Source organism: Aotus nancymaae, unplaced genomic scaffold (assembly GCF_030222135.1).
Source record: "Aotus nancymaae isolate 86718 unplaced genomic scaffold, 86718_ANA_hifiasm-v0.15.2.pri h1tg000011l, whole genome shotgun sequence".
Lineage (NCBI taxonomy): Eukaryota > Metazoa > Chordata > Mammalia > Primates > Aotidae > Aotus > Aotus nancymaae.
Genome location: NW_026988422.1, coordinates 45,030,982 through 45,044,729, shown reverse-complemented (window position 1 = coordinate 45,044,729; position 13,748 = coordinate 45,030,982). Strand labels below are relative to the sequence as shown.

Below are 13,748 nucleotides of genomic sequence, written 5' to 3'. Positions count from 1 at the left end.
TATAACCGACTGCTTTCTGTGGCATGTTGGGTTTCTCTGTTTGGAGCCTCTCTCCCTCTGTGCTGGGGAGGTGTTTTCTTCTTTCTTGCCTATTAAACTTTCCACGCCTTAAAATCATTCCAGGTGTGTCTGTGTCGTTAATCTTATTGATTGAGACAAAGGACCCATGGTGTTTCTCTAGTCATTGCAGCTGTATCACCATGGTATGAAGCAGTAGCTGTGTTGCACTCAATTACTAAAGGTAAAAGTTACCAGTGGAATTTAAAGATGCATTCAACTCCTGGAGAATCGGTTTGCTGGATCCATAAAGAGATGCAAACTTATAACAAACAACAAAAAAGTAAAATATACAGTTCCATGGTTATTGCTATCTGTAATAGCTAAAATGAAATTAAAAGACAGTGCTGTGTCAGACCTTGATGCTATGCCCAATGCAGATTTCAGTGAGTTAGAACTTCAGTCATTAGCCTCAGAGCCATCTCCCCGAAAAATGTTATGCCAGGACTACAGAAAGTAGCTCTAAGACCTGTGTTTACCAAGAAGGTAGTCAATGTGTGGAAAAGGCAAAACAAAGAAGCTACTCAAACCAGAGGGTATAGTGTGAAGGAACTGTTTCATTTTGTAGACTGTTATCATCAGCTTCCTGAAGAATCTTTACTAAAACGGATTGAGAGAGTAACTAATTTAGGGGCAGTATCTTTGGTTTTAAATGCTGCAGAGTGGAAGAATATGTCTGGGTTGATGCAATATCCATAGCTCACTATGAAACACTCATGGACCAGAGGTGATTCCTGAGGGAATAGCCAGCCTGGTGAACTGGATACTCTGAAGAGGGAGATTGCCTGACTTCACCTAGAAATGCTAAGTGAATCACTCCAGTTACAGCAGCTGATATGCTTCATATGCAAACCATGTGGGACCAGCTTTATGATGACTGGGATATTCACCTGCTGAGTTATGGTAAATGTTATTAAGGGGGCTCCTTTAATGTAGATCCTCATATAACCTTACTATTTTGCAAACCCAAAAGCAAGTTCAGGAAGCTTTATCCAGTTTGCTGTCACAGCTTCTCCTCAAGGGTCTTACAGATGCTAATGAAAACATTAGGTTAATTAACAAGAGAATAGAAAAAGATAGAGAAGAGAGTCAAAGAACTTTCCAGGAAGGTGGACATTTTTAAATGGTGATTAAGAAATAAGATGACTACCAGCGGATTTTAACAGCGTGATGTCTCACAGAAAGTTCTCCGCTCCCAGACATAGGTCCCTCAGCTTGCTGCCTCGGAGGTACAGCAGCAGGCATCATAGGAAGGTGAAAAGCTTCCTTAAGGATGACCCTTCCAAGCAAGCCGGTCCACCTCACAGCCTTCCTGGGATACAAGGCTGGCATGACCCACATCCCACGTGTGGGAAGTCCACAGGCCAGGATCCAAGGTGAACAAGAAGGAGGTGATAGAGACTGTGACCACTGTGGAGACACCACCCATGGTGGTTGTGGGCATCGTGGGCCATGTGGAAACCCCTCAAGGTCTCCGGAACTTCAAGACCATCTTCACTGTGCACATCAGCGAGGAGTGCAAGAGGCATTTCTATAAGAATTGGCATAAATCTAAGAGGAAAACCTTTATAAAGTACTGCAAGAAATGGCAGGATGAGGATGGAAAGATGCAGCGGAAGAAGGACTTCAGCAGTGTGAAGTACTGCCAAGTCATCCGCGTCATTGCCCACACCCAGATGCACCTGCTTCCTCTGTGCCAGAAGGCGGCCCACCTGATGGAAGCACCATGGCCGAGAAGCTGGACTGGGCCCACGAGAGGCTGGAGCAGCAGGTACCTGTGAACCAAGTGTTTGGGCAGGATGAAATGATTGACATTGGGATGACCAATGGCAAAGGCTACAAAGGGGTCACGAATTGTTGGCACACCAAGAAGCTGCCCCGCAAGACCCACGGAAGCCTGAGTAAGGTAGCCTGTGTTGGGGCATGGCACCCTGCCCATGTGGCCTTCTCTGTGACACGTGCTGGGCAGAAAGGCTACCATCACCACACTGAGATCAACAAGAAGATCTATAAGATTGGCCAGGGCTACCTTATCAAGGACGGCAAGCTGAGCAGGAACAATGCCTCCACCGACTATGACCTGTCTGACAAGAGCAGCAACCCTCTGGGTGGCTTTGTCCACTATGGTGAAGTGACCAACGATTTTGTCACGCTGAAAGGCTGTGTGGTGGGAACCAAGAAGCAAGTGCTCACCCTCCGTAAGTCCTTGCTGGTGCAGATCAAACAGTGAGCTCTGGAGAAGATTGACTTAAGTTCATTGACACTGCCTTCAAATTTGGCCACGGCTGCTTCCAGACCACAGAGGAGAAGAAAGCATTCACAGGACTACTCAAGAAAGACCAAATTGCAAAGGAAGAAGGAGCTTAACACCAGGAACAAACTTTGTAGCTCATGGGGTCTCAATAAAAAGAAAAAGAAAGAAGGTGAATAAAGAAAACATTGATAAAGGTGAAACTAAGAGGAAAAACAGGAGAGTCATGGATTTGTCTGAGCAGGGTGGAAATCTTTATATGGTTATCAAGAAATGAGGTGAATAAAATGGAAATGTATGGAGTCAAAATAAAGCTGTTAAGGTTGGATGAACCAACAGGAGCCCCAGCTGGCCCTGTAACATTAAAGGGCTCCAAAGAAGTTTGCTGTATTTACCCTGGTTTGGAGAAATATGAAAAGTCAGGAGGCAAGGATTATAATGAGAAAAATGATCTAAAATTGCCTAAAGCAACAGTCAGGCAGATTAATCAAGATAAAGATTGACAAAAGGGCTGGGGTCCCTTGACTCAACATCACGGACCCAAAGGCCTTTTGCACGAGAGTGGGTAAAATGGCCAGGGGTGGAGAATTTCCAGGGCTCCTTGACACAGGAACCCAATGTACTGTGATTTCAAAACATGTCTGTAAAGTCCTAATGGAGGCTATAGTTAGGAAAGTAAGAGTTGACGGAATTAAGATGTTAAATTAATTTAGTCTAAAGCTGCCTCCTTACATGGTTTAAGTTTGGCATAAAGGTTTCTCCATACGCAGTGAACTCTAACCTAACTGAATGTATAAACAGACTGTTATTACTTTGCAACAAGTTGCTGTATCTCAGCTGATCACAGGCAGCCAACTCTTCAAGCCTTGTTTAAACAAGGCAAATGCCAAGCTGTAACCAATACAGTTGCTTCTGTACCTCGTGTAAACCAAAAAGTATCTGAGACAAGTCTCAATCAATTTAGTTTATTTTGCCAAGGTTAAGGACATACCTCAGGAGGGCCTGACCACAAGTGCCCAAGATGGTTGGGCTACAGCTTGGTTTTCTACATTTTAGGGAGACACCAATGAACACATGCAAGATGGACATTGGTTCGGTTTTAGGAAAGGGGAGACCACTGGGAGTAGGGATTAGGGGAGAAAGTTCCAGGTTTCCGGGTTGTAGGTGGATTCAAAGATTTTCAGATTGGCAATTGATTGAAAGTTTATCTAAAGCCCTAGAATCCATAGAAGGGAGTGTCTAGGTTAAGATAAGCTGTTGTGAAGACCAAGGTTTTATTATGCAGATGAAACCTCCAGGTAATAGGATTCAGAGAGAATAGACTGTAAATGTTTCTTATCAGATTTAAAAAGCTGTCAGACTCTTACTTAATTCTCTCCTCCATCAGGGAAAAGACCTGGAAAGAGAAAGCAATTCTCTACAGAATGCAGACAGCTTTGCAAGGCCATTACAAAATAAATATTTTAGGGTAAAATACTTCGGTTTCTTTTAGGGCCTGCTATCTGTCATGTGATGCTATACTAGAATCAGGCTGGAATTTGGTGTCTTTTTTAAATTTTTTTTTTTTTTGAGACTGAGTCTCGCTCTGTCGTCCAGGCTGGAGTGCAGTGGCATAATCTTAGCTAACGGCAAACTCCACCTCCTGGGTTCAAGTGATTCTCTTGCCTTAGCCTCGTGAGTAGCTGGGACCACAGGTGCTTGCCACTGTTACAGGAAGTGGGTCTGTATTCAGACCCCAAAAAAGGGTTCTTGGATTTCACACAAGAAAGAATTCAGGGCGAGTCCACAGAGTAAAGTGAAAGCAAGTTCATTAAGAAAGTAAAGGAATGAAAGAATGGCTACTCCATAGACAGCAGCCCTGAGGGTTTGTAAACTGTCATGTTTGTAAATTGTCATGTACAAATGTTTGTACATTTGTAAACTGTCATGGCGCTAATGGGAATATAGTAGTGAGGACACCAGAGGTCACTCACAGCCATCTTGGTTTTGGTGGGATTTAGTCGGCTTCTTTATGGCAACCTATTTTATCGGCAAGGTTTTTATGACCTGTATCTTGTGCCGACCTCATAGCTCATCCTGTGACTTAGAATGTCTTAACTGTCTGGGAATGCAGCCCAGTGGGTTTCAGCCTTATTTTGCCTATCTCCTATTTAAGATGGAGTTGCTCTGGTTCACATGCCTCTGATAACACCACGCCCAGCTAATTTTTGTATTTTTTTTTTTTTCTTTTTTTTTTTTTCTTTTTTTTTTTTGAGACGGAGTTTCGCTCTTGATACCCAGGCTGGAGTGCAATGGCGCGATCTCGCCTCACCGCAACCTCCGCCTCCTGGGTTCAGGCAATTCTCCTGCCTCAGCCTCCTGAGTAGCTGGGATTACAGGCGTGCGCCACCATGCCCAGCTAATTTTTTGTATTTTTAGTAGAGACGGGGTTTCACCATGTTGACCAGGATGGTCTCGATCTCTTGACCTCGTGATCCACCCGCCTCGGCCTCCCAAAGTGCTGGGATTACAGGCTTGAGCCACCGCGCCCGGCCTAATTTTTGTATTTTTAGTAGAGACAGGGTTTCACCATGTTGGCCAGGCTGGCCTCGGACTCCTGACCTCAAGTGATCCGCCCACCTCAGCCTCCCAAAATGCTGGGATTACAGGCGTGAGTCACCAGAATTTGGTGTCTTATTGCCACAAAAAGTCTTAAGATCTCTGTTTTAATATTAATGCTGGTCAGTTATGCCTGAATTCCAAAAAAAGGAGGGTATCACAAGGCAAGTCCAACCCCTACTTCCTATCCTGGCCTGAACTTCTTAACTTTGGAATACCCTTGGCCGAGAGGAAGGATTCATTCAGCTAGTTGGGGGTGCTTAGAATTTTATTTTTAGTTTACACTCACTCCTGTTTGCTGTATGTCACTTTCTTCTTTCTGTCCATACATGTTATCTGACCACGTGGCAGCCCCAGAGTCATCTGAACCTACTCTCATCCTGGGGTTGCCCAATTTGTGAATCATTGTTTGCTCAATTAGACTTTATTAAATTTAATTTGTCAAAAGTTTTTCTTTTAACAAAGATGAAAGTTTATGGGAGTGTTAGTATATTTAAACATGCTTTATGGAAAGTGGTTGCTTCTCTTTTGCCTGACTGTATTTTAGAGATGGACATTGTATCTGACTGGGAAATGTTTCCCATACCTAGTACTGTAAAACAGAAGGGCAAATCTGCCCTTCAATCACTATTAATTGCACAGGTTAATCAGGAACTAGTAAAATTGCCTGAGCCCACACAGTGTAGATTAGAAGCTTAAGTGCTAGTAGGGGCAAATTCTTTGATAGTCCTATATGGAAGATAGACTAGGGCTTATGGCTCAAAAGTGAGCACCTCCCAGTGACAGCTGTGAAGCGTTTGAACCAGAGTGACTCCACCTTGAATAGGGGCTGGGTAAAGAATAAGGCTGAGACCTACTGGGCTGCCTTCCCAGGTGGTTAGGCATTCTTAGTCATAGGATGATAGGAGGTCAGCACAAGATACGGGTCACAAAGACCCTTTTGATAAAACAGGATGCAGTAAAGAAGCTGGCCAAAACCCACCACAACCAAGACAGCAATGAAAGTGACCTCTGGTCATCCTCACTGCTCATTTTACACATATATTTTAATTATAATGCACTAGCATGCTAAAAGACACTCCTGCCAGCACCAGGACAATTTACAAATGCCATGGCAATGTCAGGAAGTTACCCTGAGGGGAAGAACCCTCAGTTCCGGGAATTGCCCACCTCTTTCCAGGAATACTCATGAATAATCCACCCCTTGTTTAGCATATAATCAAGAAATAGCTATTACTATATGCAGTCAAGCAGCCATGCTGCTGCTCTGCCTATGGAGTAGCCATTCTTTATTCCTTTACTTTAATAAACTTGCTTTCACTTTACTGTATGGACTTGCCCCAAATTCTTTCTTGCATGAGGTCTGAGAACCATCTCTTGGGGTCTGGATTGGGACCTTTTTCCAGTAACACAACTAGTAGGACTCTGGACTAGAGAATTTCCACTTGAGGGGCATTTGCCTTGCTATGGGACACTAATGTAAGGTACCCTTATGACTAAAGCATATAAAATGATCCTGAAACTCAAAATACATACCCATGATGTCTTGAGTGTTAGAAAATCACTCTAATGTGGACAGCAGTGCCCAGAAGAGTTCCTAATAAAATGGAAAGTTTTATACAGGGTCATGCTACCTGAGGAATTCAAGGAGATTCTCACAAGCAGGGAGCTATTTTCCCCTTAGGACTGACTCTGGAACTGTGTGAGGAGTTGCTGGACTCCTCCGTCGCTTGAACATGCCATATAAACAGCAGTCGCCTGACTGACAAAGAGCTGCTTGGTTTGTGGTGGCAGTTCCATGGTGAATGGACAACGTGCCATTGGGAACGATGCCACTCTCTGACTGAAGAAGGTGAAAACAAATTAGCTTGGTGAGCTGACTCGCATGTCGTTTTACTAGTGGTAACGGAAACAACTGAACAGTGCTAAAAGCCTCTAGGTTTGGGTTTCTACAGACTCACAGTCAGTGACCAAAAGCCTGATGGCATAGGAGGGCAATGGAAACCTGGTCTATTAAAGGGATGCCCATATGGAGCATCGTCCTTTGGAAATTACTATGGAAATTTAAGGGGTGCCTTAAAGTAGGTATCTCAATGTTCATCAGAAGAACTCCCTCCAGGTTCTAAAGGTGTCTGGAATCAATAAGCAGATATCCCCATGTGCTTACTTAAGGGGGCCACCTGGGTACATAACATGAGTGGATATGGGAGTCGTGCAGCAGTGCAGAGACGAGCTAGTCTAGACGTGTTCCTCTTGCATCCTCTGGGACACAAAATGCCAATAAAGACTGTTCTGTTTGTCAGCAAAAGAGACAGAGACTGCCTATGGCCATGTGGCAGATCCCTGGTGGGAAGGCCCTGAACATAGCTGGCAAGTGAGACTGACGCTGGTGGCCCTGAGGGGCTACGAATGGGTCTTGACAGAAATAGACACTGACTCTGGATTTGGCTTTGCTTACAGAGTGGAAGATGCAAATGCTCAGAGTGCTATAAAAAACCAGAACAGATGATATTGCATGAATTTGGACAGCTGACCTTCATTTCTTTAGACCAAGGAACACACTGTACAGCAATGGGCAGAGAGTATCCATCTCAGAGTAATAGTTGAATAGAGAAGTGGAACATGAAAATAAAATATGGTTGTCTAAGATAGGAGAGATAAATGCACGCAGGGCTGGCTTACACGCCTTCATGAGTGTGTGCTCATACTCAACATGAGTGGGACTAAAGGACTGTCCCCACTAGAGTTGCCTCTGTTTTCTGGTGGAGGTGGGGAAGAGTGGGTAAGGAGGGATGCCAGGATGACTATGCAATTCTTACCAAGGGAGCAGCACACTGGTATAATGACTATACTTTGTTTTTCTCTCTTCCCTACATCATCTCAATATTCCCCCCTTACCTAATGCAGTCAGTAGTCACAGGACCAGGGCTGTCATAACAAGTACTGGAAACAGGGATGATTCCCAAGCAAGAAATGGTGCCTATGTTTTTAAACCTTATGTCAGAATTCCTAAGGACCTAATAGGGGTGGGTTATGCCTTCATCCCATCTGGCAAAATTGGGGTTAACAGTGAATGCAGCTATATTGCCTACTGGTAAAAATAGCTCACTAGTTCTGCACCTAAGTAATATTAACTTCTCTCAATAGGAATGGACTGAGGGAGAGGTATTTGCTAGACTAGTATTACGCCTGTAATATAGACCAACATAATGTTCCTTCCAAAGGTGGAAAATTTGAGTATAAATGCAGAGAAAGAGAAATAGTAGCCAAGGGTAAAATAATAAATAAATGGGCTATGGAGTAAGGGAAAACCAATGTATTAGTCCATTCTCATGCTGCTAAAAAAAACATACCTGAGACTGGGTAATTTATAAAGGAAAGATGTTTAATTGACTCAGTTCGGCATGGCTGAGGAGGCCTCAGGAAACTTATAATCATGGTGAAACTTACAAACATGCCCTTCTTCACATGGCATGGCACAGCAAGGAGAAGTGCCAAGCAAAAGGGGGAAGAGCCCCTTATAAAACCAGCAGATCTCGTGATAACTCACTATCATGAGAACAGCATGAGGGTAACTGCCCTCATGATTAAATTGTCTCTCACCACACATGAGGATTATGGGAACTACAATTCAAGATGAGATTTAGGTGGAGACACAGCCAAATCATATCATCTAATATTGTACTAATACCTTGAGAGAGGCTCAGAGAAAGAGATGACATTGTCTCTTATCTCAATTATATCAGATCCTTAAAGGGTAAAATTATATGTTTGCTGAGACCACTCTGACCACTCTGGCTTTTTTTTTTCTTTTTCCTTTTTTTTTTTTTTTTTTTGAGACAGGGTCTCACTCTATCACCCAGAGTGGAGCACAGTGGCTTAATTATGGCTCACTGCAGGCTCAACCTTTTGGATTGAAGTAGTCCTCCTGCCTCAGTCTCCTGAGTAGCAGGGGCTACAGGTGTATATCACTACACTTAGCTAATTTTTAAATTATTTGTAGAGACAAGGTCTCACTGTGTTGCCCAGGCTGGCACTCTGACTTTTAGAAGCTGATAAGATCAAATAGAAGTCTGCAAACCTGAGTGGCCTCACCCTGGGAGACATGTTCATACCATATGATGGACTGGACAACCTGTTAATAATTGAATGAGATACTGGTAATATGGCAGTATCTTTTCAGTTTTTATATTCTTTTGATGTAAGGGATCGGAGTTTGAAGAGTGGGAGTAGACAGTGATACTATGAAATATATATTTGGTTTCTGTTTCCTGGCACATATAACTTTTAAAATCCTTGGAAATGCCAAAGTCTTTTTCTGTGCTAATGAGTAGACTGATGGTTGGCAACCCCTGGGTAGTATCAGGGTGGGGTATGGTCACATGAAGACCAAGGCATGATTAGAGGGTTGGGACTTTCACTTCCACTCCTTAACCTCAGGGGAAGGGAGAGGGCTTAAAGTTAAGTTGATCACCAATGGCCAAGGATCTATTCAATTATGTCTATGTTATGAAGCTTTCAGAAAAACCTAAAAGGACTGGGTTTGTGGGAGGAGGAGCATCCAAGAAGGGGAAAAAATACTTTGACATACTGGGGATTCATTCCCCAACTCCAAGGGGAAAGAAGCTCCAGCATTAGGGATACTTCCAGACATTACCCTATGTATCTCTCCAAATGGCTGTTCATTCGTATCATTTAAAATATCCTAGCCAAGCAGGGTGGGTCATGCCTATAATCCCACCACTTTGGGAGGCTGAAGCGGGTGGATCACTTGAGCCCAGGAGTTTGAGACCAGCCTGGTCAACATGGTGAAACTCTGTCTCTACTAAAAATAAAACAGTTAGCTGGGCATGGAGGTGCAAGCCCATAATCCCAGCTACTCAGGAGGCTGAGGCACAAGAATTGCTTGAACTCAGGAGGCATAGGTTGCAGTGAGCTGAGATTGTTCTACTGCACTCCAGCCTGGGTGACAGAGCAAGACTTGGTCTCGAAAATATAAAATAAAATATCCTTTATAATAAACTAATAAACCTAAGTATTTCCCTGTGTTCTGTGAGCCAGCCTAACAAATTAATCAAACCATAGGAGGAGATTGTGGGAATCCCCATTTATAGCAGAGGGGTCAGAAGCACAAGTGAAGAAACCTGAGGCTTGTGATTGGCATCTGAAGTTGGTCAGCTGGGGAGGTGGCTGTCTTGAGGACTGAACCTGTGGGATCTGACGCTGTGTCCAGGTAGAGAGTGTCAGGTTGAATTGAATCAGAGGACACCCAGTTGGTGTGTGGCTGGAGGATTACTTGCTTGGCGTGTGGGGAAACACTTCTGGTGTTAGCAGTGTTGTGTGACTGTGTGGTGAGAGTATAGCAGGAAGAAGAGGAGTCTGTTTTTTTCAACATCATCACACCCATGAAACCTTTTTGTGGTTCTAAACAGAGTCATAATTTTGGTGGGGAGGGGAAAGAAGATGTCCACATTTCATCAGATTTGTTTGGAGTAAGAAAAAAATATTTTTCACACACTGCCAAGTTTCAGGATTAAGAAAATAAAGATTCATCTGAGGCCGGGCACGGTGGCTCATGCCTATAATCCCAGCACTTTGGGAGGCCGAGGCAGGTGGATCACCAGGTCAAGAGATCGAGACCATACTGGTCAACATGGTGAAACCCCGTCTCTACTAAAAATACAAAAAAATTAGCTGGGCGTGGTGGCGCACGCCTGTAGTCCCAGCTACTTGGGAGGCTGAGGCAGGAGAATTGCTTGAACCCAGGAGGCAGAGGTTGCAGTGAGCCGAGATCCTGCCACTGCACTCCAGTCTGGGTAACAAGAGCGAAACTCCGTCTCAAAAAAAAAAGATTCATCTGGATTAGCAATTCTTATATGTATTGATTGGTTACCAAGCACTGTTCTAAGCACTTTGTGTATTGAATTGTTTTGTCTTTGCAATAACCCTGTGTGTATTGAATCATTTAGTCCTTGCAATAACCTTGCAAAAGAAATACTATTATCCCGACTTTATGGTTGAAGAAATGAGGCACAGAGAAGCGGTCACTTGCCCCAAGTCACACAGCTAGTGTTCAGTGTTGGAGAGATCTCATCCAGGCAATCTGTTCCAGAATCTGTACTTTCTGAACCATAGTAAACAAATGATAATGTCCATTTTCCTGCCCCTGAACTTGGCATGTATCTCCTTGTTAATGAGTATAATCAATGTGGTAGTTTTCCCTTCCTCTAGGAAAGGCAAAGCTATTACTAAATTAAATGGATGGTGGACCTTATAATAGAGGACATCTTGGAGCAGAAGAAATAAGCACCTCTCCTCTCCAAGATCAACCATACTAAATGATTCACACCTTTGTAACTATTTTAAGAAGACTATAGTTCCTCCAGTATGAAATTTAAACAACAAAATCCTTCCTGAGGGCAGAGTGCTGAACTAGAAGGTGGCTTTCTTGATGAGGGCAGGGACTAGCAAGTAGCTGAAGTGAGAGGGGATCCCACAGAAAACCACTGTATGTACTGGGGGGCAGTGGTCAGAGTTTGCATACAGCTTCTCTTTATGTGTGCATTTGTGAATAAACACTTCTACACATAGATGGAAACACATTTGATTTGTACGTATTAAGACGCATGTGATTTCAAGGATCTGATACATTCTCTACAGCTTTTGAGAGAATGAGGCACGACCTAAGTTGCTCCCAAATGGCTTTCACGTATTACTGCATTTGAGGACTAAACACATATTACAGTTTTTCCCTTTACAGATGGAAAATTAAAGGTAAGGAGTTGAGCTACTTGCTGAGGGGCTCCTAGGAGATTTTAATAGAAAGCTAAGAAGAGAGTCATGACTTTATTCTCCTTCCTGAGGAATTAGCATTTTCCTGATTAAGTGACATTGAGACCAAAAACTGAAATAACAGAGTCTAAAGAGGAGAACTGAATCGATCCCAGGGTCCAAATGAGGTGAAAGACAAAACAGGAAGCGTATGCGTTGGAAGCAGGAGACTTTGGCCGGCACCCACACAGCCTCCAAGGTTTATGCTGAGTGGGTGTGGGAGAAAGGCCTGAAAAAGGCACCCTAGGCTGGCTTTGGAGAGAGGAAGATCCTGTACCTTTTCTCTTTGAATGTTAAATTCCTGGCAGACTCCTACTTTCGGGCCCATTAAAATTCAGGAAGGAAAAAGGGGGAAAAAGTTTTTAAAGAGGAAGAAAGACAACAAACACACCCACTCTTACAAAAATAAAATCCCACCCCAGAAAACCTTTCTGAAAATGTTTTTGAGCTTTAAAAAGCAGAGGAAGTTGGGATGTTGATGGAGCACGTGCCCTCATCATTGCATTCTGACTGGCTTCTGTGCACATGTGTGTTAACCTGGCTTGATCCTTGGAAAGAAACAGACCTGTTCTCCCCCTGGAAGAAGGAATAGAGCCCATTTCTGTCGATGGGCTAGATCCCACCGTGTGTTAATGTGGTTAGGTGGGGTGTCGGGGACAATTTGTTCCACATCACTGCCTCAAAATAAGAGCCTCTCACTCTGGAAAAGTTTCCATTCCAATCCACCCTCCAATGCAATCATCGGTCCTCGCCAGATCTTCCCTTCGGTCTCAGATTTCGGTTATGTAAACTGTTCTAATCAAACAGCCTCCTTCCAATTCAGCAAAGGGTAAAACAGCCATTTACTCAAACAGCTAGTGGCTTATGTAATCAGAGCTCAGTACACAAATTATGAGAAGTCTGCTCATTCATTCAGGTGCCTCAGGTAAACAATAGCAGGCAGATTCCATAGCTAGCGTTGGTTGGTCTCGTTGGCAGAATTTTATTCAGGCGGCTAAAAGCCTTCTTGTCTGTTTTACCCTGAGAGGTCAGTCCTTCCTGCAATTTATCTCCAGGTTCAGCAGCATATTGTACAGTAAGTACACTTAGCACCTGCCCACCAACCTCAATGAATCTTAAACACTGCCTTATATTTAAATGCTACTAAAAGCTTCTCTAAAGAAGGTGTTTAGTGGCTGCTTGGCATTTCCAATGAATTATATTTAACCCATCACCTATTTTGGAGTATTTAGATTATGTCCATTTGGGGAGTTATTATAAATTATACTATGAGAATGCTCTCTTATTTAAATATTTATGTTACTGTCCCCATAGTATAAATTCCTACCAGTGAAATTTCTGGTAGGAATTTATACTATGGGGTCGAGGATATGCCTATTTTGATGGCTTGTTGTTACATACTGTCAAATTGCTTTCCAGAAAGGTGCAATGAATTCACATTCCCACCAGCCACTGCCCTAATACTCTAATTAAAGTCATTTTATAATTTTATTTATATATCTTTTAAATTAAAAAAAAATTTTAAAGAGATGGTATCTCACCATGTTGCCCAGCTGGTCTTGAACTACTGGGCTTGAGCATTCCTCCTGCCTTGGCCTCCCAAAGTGCTAGGATTACAGGCGTGAGCCATGGTAACTGACACATTTTTTAACTTTAGAAAAATCATTAAAAAGGAAAGAAAAACTCTTTCCAAAACTGCTTTCCTTAGGGAAATATAATACATATAGAAACGGTCTGATGATCTCTCATTCATCTATCCTTTCATTTGCTACTAGGAAAAAAATCTTGGGAAGCTAAAATACAACTGTGAGCTGCTACCAGACTGATGTGATGGATTCACCTTCTTTCCAATATTGTAAGTCCTCAAGATGTGCTTCCTTTTTCTGTTTCCCTTTGTAGACACCAATTACAAGCTCTGATTGCCAATCCTCCAAGGATTGAGAAGAGGTGGCTTCTATTGACACAGCAGAAGGGAATTTGCTATGAGGAGAGGGGAGGGCTCAGGTTCTGT

At 43.1% G+C, this 13,748-nt stretch overlaps 1 pseudogene; it reads left to right on the top strand.

Annotated features, from left to right (window-relative positions):
• Nucleotides 1-1,227: 1,227 nt before the first annotated feature.
• LOC105705706 (large ribosomal subunit protein uL3-like) lies at nucleotides 1,228-2,424 on the top strand (annotated as a pseudogene).
• Nucleotides 2,425-13,748: the final 11,324 nt, after the last annotated feature.